This window comes from Lathyrus oleraceus, chromosome 1, assembly GCF_024323335.1.
Source record: "Lathyrus oleraceus cultivar Zhongwan6 chromosome 1, CAAS_Psat_ZW6_1.0, whole genome shotgun sequence".
NCBI lineage: Eukaryota > Viridiplantae > Streptophyta > Magnoliopsida > Fabales > Fabaceae > Lathyrus > Lathyrus oleraceus.
This window is the reverse complement of record NC_066579.1, coordinates 116,389,405-116,402,163: the sequence shown is the minus strand read 5'-3', so window position 1 is coordinate 116,402,163 and position 12,759 is coordinate 116,389,405. Positions and strand designations below refer to the sequence as shown.

The following is a 12,759-nucleotide window of genomic DNA, read 5'->3' as shown; positions in this document are numbered from 1 at the left end:
TAAGGAATGATCTGAGGAGTACCTCCTTCAACTTCTGGTTCAACAATCAGCGGTCCGACTGCAAGATATGGCATGCCAAGTTCGCGAGCTCTGGTGCGTACCCATCTGAGATAAGGTTCCATAGGAATAGAGTTTTTCTGTCCTAAAGTGCCTCTTTTCACCATGCCCCAAGCTCGTACAAATCTTTGACGGAGACCTTGGGAATCATTGTCATAGTCAAACACAGCGCCTTGGATAATTATTTCATGTGGACCATCTCTTCGAGCACAACCAAACTGACGTACGGCTAAAGCAGGATTATAAGTAATACCTCCCCTCATCCCCAGGAGTGGTACGTTAGAGAATTCTCCACAACGGTCGATGATGATAACATTTTCTTTGGGATGAGGACACCAACGGATGTCCGAATGGGAAAGCGACATTATCCTTTGAGACCACTTCAAATTCTGCTCATTCTTCAAGACTGATTGAGGAAGGTGCGAAATAAACCACCTAGATAATAAAGGTATGCAACACATGAGAGTCCCTTGCCTTTTCATAGTACGGGTGTGAAGGGAATGCAAAATGTCTCCAAGCAAGGTAGGCACAGGGTTATGAGTGAGAAATATCTTAATAGCATTCATGTCTATGAATTGATCCGGGTTAGGAAATAGCACCAAACCATAGATTAGTAATGCTAGGACATCTTCGAAAGCATGGACATTCATATCTTTTAAGAATTCTCGGGCCTTATTTATCAGAAACTTGGCAAGTAAACCCTTAACTCCACTTCTTGTTACCCAATTAGTTTCAATGTCAGACTTTGTCATGTGTAAAGCTGCGGCAACTTCTTCAGACTTCGGAATCTTTTCTAAACCACTGAAAGGTATTTGATCAAGGATAGGTATCCCAAGCAGCCTGGAAAACTCTTCTAATGTGGGTACCAACTAATAATCTGGGAAAGTGAAGCAATGATGTTTAGGATCAAAGAACTGGAATAGGACTCTCATCATATCTTCTTTGAAACCAGTGGTAACCAAATTGAGGAGAGAACCATGTTTCTTGATGAACTGAGCCTGATCAGGAAGTTCTGACACTAAATCCTTGAGTTGAGGAGAGATGGCTACAAAATTGATCCGGATGGTCTTCCTGGGAGCCATAGCCTTACAAAACAGAGCAACGTTAAATCCCTAAGTCCTTGAAATGATTAGTGCAATGCCATGATGTTATGATGTTATGATGTTAAGTAAACAACAAGCACAAACAAGTCGCACAACAATCATTCTTAGGTTTTAAGGCTTGCATGAGTTCCATAGGTAAGTACCCTCCCCCCTGAAGTTTGGTTGGTTCAACCTGTCCTAGAATAGTAACCGGGTTCTAGAAGGATCTCAAATCATTGACCTTTCTTTAAGTCCTCTTCAGTGCAACACCAAGTGGTTGACCGAAGCTTCCCTAAAGTCCAATCTCAAAGAGTGTAGTATCGAGTCTCAACCAACCCCAGTAGGAATCGAAGTCAGTTATCTCACTACTTTCTAATGGCTAGGATGAGTCAATTAGGGTTCTAAAGGTCTGGTTAATACTTTGATGACACCACGCGGAAGCCAAATTTTTCCTCAAGTAAACATGAGGAACATCAGGACATCCAAAGTGTCACATTAACCGTAGCCATCATTTTGACCATTCCAGTATACGCCGGATAGTCGCGATGATCTTTTGCTACTTACCTAAGGTACACTAGATCCGGGTGTAGGATCTTTCACTCGAACATAAAATACCCAAGCAATCCCTTAAAAGTAAATCAGACAATTTGAATAAGTGATCTTGTTTTTTAAGGTAACCTCTCTTTTTAAGTCCCCAGCAGAGTCGCCAGTTCTGTCATACGGTGAACTGACTTTATGTGTTTTTGCTTTGGAAAGCAAATGTCGCGGATAGCAAGAGTCGCCACCGACTTTTCTTTTATCCCATAAGGAAAGGTGGAAAAGAACAGGAAAGACCTTGGTTAGATTTTGGGTTCGGGAGGTACATTATACAAAGGGAAGGTGTTAGCACCCTTTGTATCCATGGTTATCCATGGGCTCTTAATTGCTGGATCACTTATGTTTGTCTGAAAAAGTGTTTGTGAATTGCTTAAAAAATGTTTTGAAAAGAGAGTTTAACTTTGTAATGATTCTTGTACGAATGTATACAAAGTATTTATCTCGTTTAATTTTGAAAGCGGTTTAGAAAAATATAACTTGGCAATGGTTCTAGTACGAATGTATACCAAGTGGTGATTTTCTAATAGATGTTTTGCAAAATGTGAGGTGTGAAAAAGTATTTTGAGTCGTGATTCAGCATTTAAGAGTTATACCTACCTAAGGTCTTTATGGGCATTTCCTATCCTTATGAGGGTAGAACTGTCCTTACTATTGAGAAGTAAGTAGTTTTATCCTTTGGATGTAAAAGGGACATCGTAGGGTCATCGATTGGTCATTGAAGGCAACATTTGTAAGGATACCTTAGCATTCGAAGGGACGATCATCATTTAACCGTAGGCTACAACGACGGGTCATCGAGGGACAAAATCATATATTCGCAGGCAACATCCGAGGGATGATGATTTATTTTATAGGGACATGATGATTTAATCGAAGGGTCTTTGCTAAGTGTATCCCCACATTCGCGGGACATGACCATAATACCGTAATACCGTAAGGCAACAAAGAGAGGTCCAAGATCACATATTCAAAGGCAATATTTTATAATCAATTAGGTAATTGTAATCAATTAGGTAATTAGGTCCACATTATAATCAATTAGGTAATTAGGGTGAATCTCCCCAAGGGTATCCCACAAATAAAGTGGAATACCTAGCAAGCTACCTTCTCCGGGAGTATGTGAACCCTTACAAAATTCAGCAAACAGGTCAGAATACCAAATCAGGGTGCAATCGAGAATTACACCACAAAAGAAACACAGCAGTAGGAATGTCAGGCAAAATAACGCATGGTTAGAATAAACAGATCAGATAAGCATAGAACAGAACAGAAAAATCAGCGACTGTCACGTTCGCTCCTGCCTCGCCTAGCGAAGGCCTAGCGAATACTCGCTACATGCTCGCTTAGCGATGTGCTAGCGAGCGGCTGCGGGTTCTGGTTTTGATAACAGTACAATTCCAGAAAGCTCCAAACCCTATGGCATCCATTACAGAAATTACATGGTTAAACATTCAAGATATTCATACATATTTAAATTCACATGCAAAAACTTAAGACATTTTTATAAATTCAATCATAATGCCACATCCAAGTTAAGAACATAAAGCGGTAATAGTAATGCGAACCTGTTTGCAACTGAGTTGCAACCTTGAATGGGCAAGTCACTCTTAGGGTTGGCGCCGGATTGAGTTGGGCGGAGGTAACCTTGGTGCATATGAGTTTCCTTCAGGGTTTCCTTTAGGGTTGCTCTGAATTCTCTGGGTTAGCCTCTAGGGTTTGCTGTGTTGCTTCTGTTAGGGTTTCCTTGCTAGGGTTTCTGTCCGTCTGCCTCTGTCCCCTTTTTCTGAATGAAGTTCTGCTATTTATAATAATTTTTGTGACCTGATGGGCTCAGAATTTTCTGGTATTCGCAAGCTTCGCTAGGTGAGTGGCGTAGCGAAGGGTTCGCTAGGCGAAGGAGTTGCTCGCCTAGCGAGCAAGCCAGTTTAGGCCATTTTCTAGATTTGGCCATCTGTGTGCTGGTCTTTGTTCTTTTAAGATCAATGCCTTGAAAAATAAGTTGGAGTGCCTTAAAAATGCCTTGTAATATTAACGGGCAAATTTTGGGGTATGACAGTTCGCCTTTATCGTTTTGCACTACTGTGATGCCTCCCTTCTTAGGTACTACACGCACAGGGCTCACCCACTTACTATCCGAGATCTGATAGATTATACCTGCCTCAAGTAACTTAAGAACTTCTCTTTTAACTACATCACTCATTATAGGGTTTATTCTTCTCTGATGTTCTCTGGAGGGCTTTGAATCTTCTTCGAGCAAACCCGATGCATGCATACGAATGGGCTTATACCTTTCAGATCAGAGATATTATATCCTAAGGCTGAGGGATATCTTCGTAAAACATCTAAGAGTTGGTCCGTTTCTTCTTGGCCCAAGGTGGCACTGACTATAACTAGACAGTTCATCTCTTCATCAAGAAACTCATATCTCGGGTTCTTAGGCAGTTCCTTAAGTTCTAAGTTTATTTTCTTAGAGCATGGCATATGATCTGGGGTAAGGGATAAACATTCTTAAAGGTTATCATCGATGTAGGGCTTCCTAAAGCTATCATCTTCCAGTATGAGAGTTGATGGCAACTTAATTGTTTTTATGATTTCTTCTTGTTCTATTTCCCTAACGCATTCATCGATGATATTTATGGCATAACATGCGTCTCCCATCACAGGTGCCATAAGAAATTTTGAAAGTACAAATTCTATCTTTTCGTCACCTACCTCAAAGGTCAACTTTCCTCTCTTGACATCTATTATGGCTCCTGCAGTTGATAAGAATGGTCTACGTAGAAGGATTGGTATATCATCATCCTCTTTAATGTCCATGACAACAAAATCAGTAGGGATAAATAACTGACCTATCCTAACAGGGACATCTTCTAATATGCCTATCGGATACTTAACAGATTTATCAGCTAATTGAAGTGACATCTTAGTAGGTTGTAATTCTCCTAAGTTTAACCTCTCACAAACTGCTAAAGGCATTAAGCTCACACTAGCTCCTAAGTCTTGAAAAGCTTTTTCGATGACATGACTCCCCAAAACACAAGGAATGGAGAAATTTCCAGGATTTTTATCCTTTTTTTCTAACTTATTCTCGGAAATAGAATTGCATTCCAAGGGCTTCGGATCGTCGAGTCTACGTTTGTTGGTAAGGTTGTCTTTGAGAAACTTTGCATAAGAAGGTATTTGGGTGATGGCTTCTGTGAAAGGGATTTCTACGTGAAGTTTTTCTATAACCTTAATGAATTTCTGATATTGGTTATTGATCTGGGTCTGTTTGAGTCTTTGCGGATATGGTATTAGTGGTTTATATGGTGGGGGTGGTACATAAGTTTTGTTTTTAAGTTCTTCTCCTTTTTTTTGAACTTCCTGTTTTTCAGATTCCTCTGGTTCCTTCACTTCGTCCATGGGTTCGGTATATTCCTTAGAAGTTTTGGGTTCACTCAATCTTGGGTTAGATGGCTCATCATAAGCGGTCCCACTTTGTAGGGTAATGGCATTGGCTTGTCCTTTCGGATTCTATTGAGGTTGTCCAGAGAACTGTCCTCCAGGTGTAGTCTGGGGGGCTTGGTTTAAGGCTACCTGAGAGATCTGGGTTTCAAGCATCTTATTGTGAGTAAATATTTGGTCAACCTTGGTTCCTAACTGGGTAATCAGTTTGTTAACGTGAATGTTCTGGTTCATGAACTCTTTGTTTTGTTGGGTTTGAGCAGTGATAAAATTTTCCACAATTTTCTCAAGGCTCGACTTTGGTGGCACTTGTTGCATAGGTTGATTTGGTCTTGGGGCTTGGTAACCTGTTTGTCTCGGAGGTGCAGTATTTTGGATAGGGTTATTGTTCTTATAGGAGAAGTTTGGGTGATTCCTCCATCCAGGGTTGTAGGTATTCGAATATGGGTTCCCTTGGGCGTAGTTCACTTGCTCATAGTTGGTTTCGTTTAAGAGACTGCATTCTACAGATTGGTGTCCTTTGGTTCCACATATCTCACAATCCAACAAAACTACAGCTACAGTATTCGGGTTTATACACATATGATCAACCTTGAGGGCCAACGCGTCCATTTTAGCTTGCATCATGTCTATAAAGCTTAACTCATGTACTCCTCCTTGGGCTTCCTTCTTCTCAACTTTCGCTCGTTCAACTCCCCATGATTGATGGTTTTGAGCCATATCTTCGATGAGGGCACTAGCTTCAGGATAAGGTTTGTTCATCAGCGCACCGCCTGCGGCAGCGTCGATGGTCATCTTAGTATTATAGTGAAGTCCATTATAGAAGGTCTGAATGATTAACCAATTTTCTAAACCATGATATGGGGATGCTCTTAACAGCTCTTTATATCTCTCCCAAGCTTCGAACAACGATTCACCTTGATTCTGGGTAAATCTAGTTATTTGGTTTTGAAGAACGGCGGTCTTACTTGGGGGAAAGTATCTAGCAAGGAATACTTTTCTAAGGTTTTCCCAAGTTGTTATGGAATTGGGTGGAAGGGAATCTAACCATGATAGGGCTTTATCTCTGAGGGAGAAAGGGAATAATCTTAAACGGATCGCCTCAGGAGAAGCTCCATTGGTTTTAAAAGTGTCTGCTAATTGGAGGAAGATTTTTAAATGTTGGTTTGGGTTCTCAGTAGCAAGACTTGCGAATTGTCTCTGTTGCACTAGTTGCAACATGAAGGGTTTAACTTCGAAATTATTAGCTGGGATGGTTGGGTTTACTATACTAGAGCTAAGTTCTTCGTTGGATGGTTGGGCGAAATCCTTAAGAGGTCTTTGATTTTGATCTTTGGCCATAGCTCTCCTAATTCTATGGAAAAATAAACGTGCGTGAGCGTAACGTTCAGGTTCCGCCAGAGGACCTACTAAGCTTCCGGTGTTGCGAGTCCTTCGCATTGACCGACAGGTAACAACCTAAGTCTAAACGATATAACAACAGGGTACGAAATTTGACAAAATTGGTCCCTGGCAATGGTGCCAAAAACTTGATGCGTGTTTTTCGCAAGTATACGAACGCGTCAGAGTAATATAAAAGATTGTCGAATCCACAGAGACCAAATGTCAATCTATCGTTACCTATTGTTACGGTGTTTATCTAAGGTAATCGAAACAGGGTTTTTAAGAGTGCAAAATGAAAAATAAAGTATTAAATTAAATTAAATTAAATTAATAATGACAGGTTCGAATGTAATTCACATAATCAATTGATAATCCAAGTACTTGCTAATAGAATTACTTATGGGCAGTGTTTCCTACTTTGAAAAGAACCAATTTAACGGGAACTGTCGCTTTCGCGTATTCAGAACCGAGTTGTACTCCCTAATCAAACCCTCTTATTGTCACTTATAAAAAGGCGTGCATTGTGTTAGAGTAGTAAACCTATTTTTAAAAAATATAGTGTCTTGACTAAGTTGAAAATTATTTTGATCTGGGTTTCTTAACCAAAAGAGGTTCTCACGAACCAGACTCTAAACTTATAAACGCGTCTGAAAATAGTTTTAAGATCACTTTTCTTTTTAAGTTAAAAACTCCTAATGAACTAAACAAAGTGCTTTCGCTGTATTTGAAATAGTTAAAAACAACTAAGTTTAAACACACGTCGGACGGCTTTCGATCTTACCCAACGGAAATTAAGTGCGGGAAAACTTCAGTTGAAAGTCAAAATAGCCCTTAAGTGTTTCTACGAACAATGGTACGAATTATCGGTTCAATTATGATCCTTACATTCTAACCTATATAGGTTTAGTAAGACATGGTAAAGTAAAAATACATTTTAATTTTTATCATAAAAACGGATAAATAAAAGACTTTTTAAATAAAGGGTAATAAATGCAAGTGCAGGAAAGTAAATAAAAGTAGTGCGGTGCAAGAAATAAAGGAAAGTAGTGCGAGTGCGGGAAAGTAAATAAAGTAAAGTGCGAGTGCGGGAAAGTAAATAAAAGTAGTGCGGTGCGAGAAATAAAGGAAAGTAGTGCAGTGCGAGAAATAAACAAAGTAAAGTGCGAGTGCGGGAAAGTAAACAAAATAAAGTGCGAATTCGGAGAAATAAAGTAGACAAAGGTAAAGCAATAAAACCTGCTCTAATCGGAGGGTCGAATAAAGTGCGAAACAGAAATGAAAATGGCGGCAGGATTAAACTTCCTTCCAAAGTGCTCCAAAATCGATTACAGACTCGATTACACAATGTGGCAACACTCTGATGTGAAGCGATTACCACTTTTACACAATACTGATATATGTCTAATTGTAACTAAGTTTGGATGATTAAACAAATGAAATCAAGGTTCTATTTATAGGCAAGAAAAGAACATGGAGATTACAAGGATGCCCCTAAGTTTGAAAATGGGCGGGAACCATTTTGTTCTTGTGGTGCTCGCCACAACATCATGGCGCCCGCCACAGGAGGAAATTTGCAGCCCCAAGTGGAGATCATAGGGGACGTGGCAGTTGAGGAGAAGTTGAAACTGGGACACGTCATGGCTGGACCCATGGCGCCAGCCACAGTGGGAGCCACAAGTGTAAAATGCTGATTTTTTGGCTTTTTAGCTTATTTTCGCTCCTTTTCTCGATCGGGGCTCCGATTAGACTGGAAACTTCAAAACAAAGAAAAACATAGTAATAACATAACAAAATAACAATAAAACAACTAAAATGCATGCGAAATCGGAGTCGAAAATACGGTGAATTTCAGTGTCATCACCTATTATCCCCGATCGAGATGATGATTGGTCCCCTTTGCAAATTCATCTTCCCCAACAGAGGTGTTCATGTTCTGCATCCCCTAGTTTGTGATTTGATGATTGGACCCTGGATATCCCAGAACCTTTATTTGGTCTCCAGATCCCCGTTTGCATTTGCTTGTGTTGCATAACCACGACAATTTCTCCCCTGTGTGAGTTAGATCCGGTTATCTTTGCCTTGGAATTGGTTTATTTCGCAATTTACAAGAAGAATTTTATGATTATTGAGGAGTGTGAAGGTCTTTGGTTTATTCCAATAAGTCACAACACCCCCAACAATTTTCTTGATTCCCCATTCAGAGTTCTATCTCTTGTATTCCCTAGAGGAGTTTGCCTTCTGATAGAAATTCCCTCATTCCCGACAGTGTTTGGTTCTTAGCAGTATTTGATTTTTGTCCCCTGCAAGGTTGTCTCCTATTCGACATGGTGTTGACTTAAAAGTCCCCACAGCATTAACTTATTTGAATCCTCAGCAGATCCTTCTCTACCTTCGGTATGTTTTGGTTGATTATCCTTCAGCGGTGCTCTCTTCCCCCCGTGGAGTTTGCCATGATTGATTAGAAGAATGTTCTCCATGTATTCCCCAACAAGAATTGATTTGGAGCTAGATGATTTATTTTCATCCCTAGCAGATTCTCCAGTTGGTGTGTCCATCTTGTTGAGATTAGCCGAGTGTTTGAGTGATGATTCAAATCTTTGTCATTTGTATCCTTTGTGCTGTTTTGCCAGCATAATCATAAACACAAACATAAATATTCATGCATATATAACACAACATAGGATATTTCATTATGCATTTTTATCACATTGATTTTTCTTTTGATCCCCTGTTTTGCTGATATTATTTCCCCATGTAGATTTGGTGTGTTTGTCCTCCTTCAATTGTAGAGTGTCAACCCTTTAAGGAGAAAGAGATTATCCTTTCTCACTCCCCCTGAGTTATATCCTCATTGGGTTGAGTCTTTCATTGATTATTTCTTTCTAGTTCTTGCTTAGATAGATCTTTTGGTCTCCCAGAGTCTATTACCCAGTAATTGGTGATATTCTTCTTGATGTTGAGTACATTACCTTTACCCAATACCCGGTAAAGTGTAATCTACTTCCTTTATTTTCCCCAGCGGATTCGTTTTCACTTTCCCTCTTTGAGTTTATCCTTGATATGTTCATCCTAATCGATGACGGATATTCTCTATCTTTGGTCTTCTACCCAATAAAAAGGTAGTTGTAATCCCTACTTTTATTCCCCAGAGAGTCTATCCTTGATATGTTGGCTTTAACCGGTGACAAATTTTCTCCTCTTTGTGGTCTTCTGTCCACTAAATGGTAGATATAAATCCTATTTTCCCTCTCAGAGTTAATCCTTCGTATGTTCACTCTAACCAGTGACAGATTCTCTCTATTTTTATGGTCTTCTGCCCAGTAACCGGTAGTTGTAAATCCCATTTCCAATGTTGAATCTATCCTTGATATGTTCATCCTAACCGGTGACGGATATTCTCTATCGTTGGTCTTCATCCCAGTAACTGGTAGTTGTAATTCCTATTTCTCCCAGACAATTTATCCTTGATATGTTTACTCTAATAGGTAACGGATATTCTTCCTCTTTCCCCAGGTGGTCTATCCTTGATATGTTCATCATAATCGATGACGAATATTCTTCCTTTGAGTTTATCCTTGATATGTTCACTTTAACCAGTGATTGATACTCTCTCTTTGGTCTTTTTCCCAGTAACAGGTAGTTGTAAATCCTATTTGATCTTCTCTCCCTAGTAGGTTATTCTGACCCATTAACTGGTAATGAATACGCCTTTTTTTCCTCAGCGAGTCATCCTTGATATGTTTACCCTAACCGGTAACGGATGTCCCTCTGTCAGAGTGTATTATCTTCTTACCCAGTAACCGGTAGTAGATAATACATTTGTTTTACTCCTGTGTTAAAGTTCGCTCTTCCCTAGTTGAGTTTGAGTGCGTATTTCCCCAGTGAAGTCGCCAATCCCCTGTTTGGTTTGAGTATTGCAGCATTGTTCTGATATATTCTCATTATGGGTAGATAACTTTTTCCCCAGTCCGAGCCCTTCCATTGATTTATTTTTATGGAAAGTCCCTCGTGTCTCCAACAGTTTTTAAGTCGTAGCCTGGCCTACACAAGCCTTTTATCCCCTAGAGTCTATGTCTCCTCAGTGAGTTTTCCTTACTGTAATACCCTGATTTTGGTTCTGAAAGCTTTCCCAATCGATCACTTAATTGCATTCTTTTTTATCATGACCATTTCATCTGGTCAAGATGTTATCCACCCAAACCTTATTTGTTAGGCTTGCTACCATGGTCATTCCATTTTCTTTTTGGGTTTTTCCTTTTGTTTTGATGCAAGATAGTTAATATAGTTAAGCAAGCTTGGGAACCTCTCTTAAATTGGTGGAATCAGGTGGAACCTCATGACTTTATTTCTTGTGTCCCATTTCAACTCATTAAACATCTTCTATTTGGCTTGCACCAATCTCAAGTCTCTGACACAGGGTAAATAGGTTCATATTATCTCAATGGGTACTGATGAAAATCCTATCTTTGTTTCTAAGCTTATTAATTTCTATGCAAGTTTTAATTTACTTGTTGATGCTCAAATTGTTACTGAGAGTTCAAATAATTTGGATCCTTTGCATTGGAATATGGTTATCTCTTTGTATGTTAGAAATATTTTCTTTGAGGAGGCCATTCCTATTTATAAGGAAATGTTGAGTAAGAATGTTCAACCAGCTGATTTTACCTATCCATCTGTTCTCAAGGCTTGCGGGGAGTTATTAGATTGTGATACTAGGGTGGGGGTTCATAAGTCTGTTCGAGATAGTTCTATTAAGTGGAGTTTGGTTTGTTGCATAATGTGTTGGTATTTATGTATGATGGATTTGGGAAGCTTGATGTTGCTCGTCACTTGTTTGATAATATGTCTATCAGAGATGATGTTTCTTGGAACACTATAATAAGTCGTTATGCCTCTAGGGGTATATGGGAGGAAACATTTCGGCTTGGATGCATTCCTTCCTAAGGTATTGGAATCAAAAGTGGTTCTAGATGTTAATAGTATAGCTTGTGGCTATAAACATGTTATTCTAGTTACCAAACACGGATGAAAGTTCTAGAACACAAAGAAATATTTTTGTCTCACTACAAAATACCATTTTCTTTTTCATTCACATCACATATACAAGTTTGGAAATGTTACAATGGATGTGAAAGTTGAATACTTTCTCTAATGTGTCTACGAGCGACTTTGAACGATGTTTCCCATAAAAACAAAAACAACTTCGAGCTTCAATATATTAGATCACAAGTCAGGAAAATCAGATGTATGGTATCTTCATCCTCGTGCAACAATTGATCCCAGTTTTGGTCTGAACCCAACCCCACAATTAGAGCTTTCAGTTGCGGTTAGAATGCAAGGGTGTTTCTATGTGTGTCGATGTTGGATTTAATACGAACTCTGCTTCATTCTCAAAATATTGTTGGGATTACTTTCAACAAAGCAGATTTCTCTGCAACACTTATGTTGGCAGATAGAGGAGAGGCGAATGTTGAGGGATGAAAATAGAGGGCTTCAGGCTCAATTGAAAGATACTGCAGAAGTAGTGCAAGCTGCAGGTGAACTGCTTTTCAGGCTTAAAGAAGCTGAAGAATCTATGATTAATGCGCAGAAACGGGTTGTGGGTGCAGAGCAGGAAGCTGCCAAGGCCTACGAACAAATTGATAAGTTGAAGAAGAAACATGAGAAATAGATTGGCTCACTCAACGAGCTTGTTGCAGAAGTACATTTGTTGTAGAAGGAATCACTATCAGTTGTGCATTCTTCTATAAGCAGTAGAGGAGTTATGCAGATATCGTGCCTTGCCACCAGTTTGGTCCTCCGTATTGATCCACTGGGATAGGCTTATAAGCAAAAGGCTACGCCTTCAAGAGGGTTGGAGGAGTTAGTGACACACTACCGAATTAGATATGATAAACTGTCATGCCAAGGTTAAACTGAAACAACAACAAGTAAGGTCAAACTTCTGCACAATCTCACATCAGAGCCAGCTTAATGCATAAACGGGCCATACTCCTTGCAAGCATCATCCCTAAACTCAACACTATACAATGTATTTCCCTGTAAAAATGTTTCATTTCAAGTTAGCAAAAGCAACACAATCACAAGAAAACACATATTCTGCTTGGTTCAAATAAATTTATGATGTTAAATAACCAGTTTCTAGCAGTAAAAGTTTAAGCTGGGAGTGGAAGAGGGACCACAAGGCAGACAAAGA

General features: G+C 39.5%; 1 non-coding gene across 1 annotated transcript; it reads left to right on the top strand.

Moving 5' to 3' along the window:
• Positions 1 to 6,030: 6,030 nt before the first annotated feature.
• Positions 6,031 to 6,137, top strand: LOC127116568 (small nucleolar RNA R71). The gene has a single exon (XR_007801391.1). It is a non-coding gene; the product is annotated as a small nucleolar RNA R71 (small nucleolar RNA).
• The last annotated feature ends 6,622 nt before the right edge of the window (positions 6,138 to 12,759 follow it).